Consider the following 2685-nt stretch of genomic DNA (forward strand, 5'->3'; position numbering starts at 1 on the left):
CAATCCTACTACTGGGCATGTACTGCTGAGAAAATCATAATTCAGAAAGACACATGTACCCCAGTGTCCACAGCAGCACTGTTTACAATATCCAGGACATGGAAGCAACCTAAATGACCACTTACAGATGAAGGGATAAAGAAAATGTGGTACAGGTATACAATGGAATATTACTCAGCCATTAAAAAGAATGAAATTGGGTTATTTTAGTGATGTGGATGGACCTAGGGTCTGTCATACAGAGTGAAGTAGCTCAGAGAGAGAGAAACAAATTTCAGATATTAACAAATACATGAACAGTAATGAGCAGCAGCATACCAGCACCAACATACCAGAACACTGCTTAACCGGTTTCATTTCCTTCCTTCCCACTTCTACCTGCAGAGGTCCTAAATTTGGTATTTATGCATACTATATAATTTATCAGAAGTTACATATTCAGGGCATTCCAGTGGTTAGGACTCCGCTCTGCCATTGCATGGGCCGCAAATTTGATCCCTGGTGTTGGGAAACTAAGATCTCATGTTATTCAGCATGGCCAAAAGATAAATAAAGAATAAAGACTAAGGCCTGGAGCATATACCAGGACAAAACTATAATTCAAAAAGATACATGTGGACTTCCCTGATAGTCTGGTGGTTAGGAATCCACCTGCCAATGCAGGGGGACGTGGGTTCAATCCCTGATCCAGGAAGATTCCACATGCCATGAGGAAACAGCCCGTGTGCCACAATTACTGAGCCTGAACTCCGCAACGAGACAAGCCACTGCAATGAGAAGGCCAAGCACTGCGATGAAGAGCAGCCCCCAGTCGCAGCCACTAGAGAAAGTATGTGTGCAGCAAGGAAGACCAAGCACATCCAAAAATAAAAATATATGCTTGCACCCTCAGTTCATAGCAGCACTATTCAGAATGGTCAAAACTCGGAGATAACCTAAACGTCCATCCACAGATGAGTGGGTAAAGAAGATGTGGTACACTTACATAGTGGTACACTACTCAGCTATGAGAAAAGAACAGTATAAGGCCATCTGCAGCAGCACGGATGCAGCGGGGCCGGGAGCCAGTGTGAGGGATCCCGCCCGTGGCAGAGGTCATGAGGAAAGGGGCCTGACATATGCAAAGGCGGGATCAGGCCTCAGGGGTCCCCCTGGACTTTCTCGAGCATCTGCCCCCCAAACCAGAGTCTGCCTGCCTTACTGTATTATGCCTCTCACCAACTCTTCTGACATTAACAGGGGCTATCCCCCACCACCTCTCTCTGAAAAAGGTTAACTTAAAGCTCCAGTTAATAAGTCTCCTGGGCGTAACAAGAGTGTTTCAGTCTGAAAATTTCCCTGATGACTCTTTGACCTGCCTGACAGGTTTGTCCGGCCACATGTGATTGTTCACAGCCTCCCAACCGTGAGAGGCACAAGATGCTTTAAACTTTCTAAATACAGATTCCTTTGAGAAGTTAGGAAATTATTAGTATAGTATTAGTGGGTTATTAGAATAGTACCGGTGGAGGGTTTCATTGTTGAGCCAATATTTTGCTGCTAAGTCTCCATACCCTTGTCCCTTTATACACATTAATTGGTATAACTAACATATAGGAGAAATAAGTATTAACCTTTGATATTAATTACGTTTAACCTTAGGCTAGTGAATTCTTTTCTTAATTATAACCACTGCACCTTTGCCCTGTAGGAATGCAACTTCATCTGGTGCCTTTGGAGGGTGGCGCCTGGTTTAAGAAAAGTCACTCCTGGAAAAAATAAGTTTTCTGATTGACTGACCATTATCAGAAAGAAAGGGTCATAAAATGTTAGCAGGCCCCCTGGCCAGAAGATGATGTAAATTCACCTAAGACCTTTGTATGCATGCATGTGAAGCACCTGGTTTTAATAAGGGTCAGGACTGCTGACCATGCATGACTTTGTACATTTATCTCTATGTATAACTTAAAGTATAAAAGCAGCCCTGGAAAATAAAGAGACAGACCAGCTACTGGAAAGACTGGTTTCCCCGTGTCGTCTTTTCTTTCTCTTCTTTTCAGGCTGAATTCCCATCTGGAGCCCAAAGGCTCACCGCGTCTGCTAATTTTGCCTGGGCTTCTAAGACCTGAACGGGGAGGCACTTTGCGTCTCCGCTCCTTCGGGAGACCGGGAAGGTGCCTGTGGCCTAACATAGACGATGCAAGTCTCTTGTTTTGAGATTTTATTGGCTTTTTGTGTAAACCAAGGAATACAGCCTCTTTTCTTCCACTATACTATTCTTCTCTAATCTCTTTTATCTTCAATTAAATCTTTAATTAAATAATTGTTTCCCGATCGCTGATGCCGTCCCCACTTCGAATTACCCTGGATCCACCAGGGCTGGACCCCAACACCATGGGAGATAATCATCCGAAGGGAAATAGAGAAAGATAATAATAATACCACATGGTATCACTTGTATGTGAAATTTAAAATATGACCACAAATGAATATATCTACAAAACAGAAACAGGCTTACAGACTAGAGACCAGACTAGTGGTTCACAAGGTGGAGGTGGGGAGGAGAGGGACAGACTGGGAATTTGGGGTGGGCAGCTGGATTTAGAAAAGGCAGGGGAACCAGAAATCAAATTGCCAACATCAGTTGCATCACAGAAAAAGCAAGGGAGTTCCATAAAAACATCTGTTTCTGCTTTATTGACTATG

Source organism: Ovis aries, chromosome 25, assembly GCF_016772045.2.
Source record: "Ovis aries strain OAR_USU_Benz2616 breed Rambouillet chromosome 25, ARS-UI_Ramb_v3.0, whole genome shotgun sequence".
NCBI classification, from domain to species: Eukaryota; Metazoa; Chordata; class Mammalia; order Artiodactyla; family Bovidae; genus Ovis; species Ovis aries.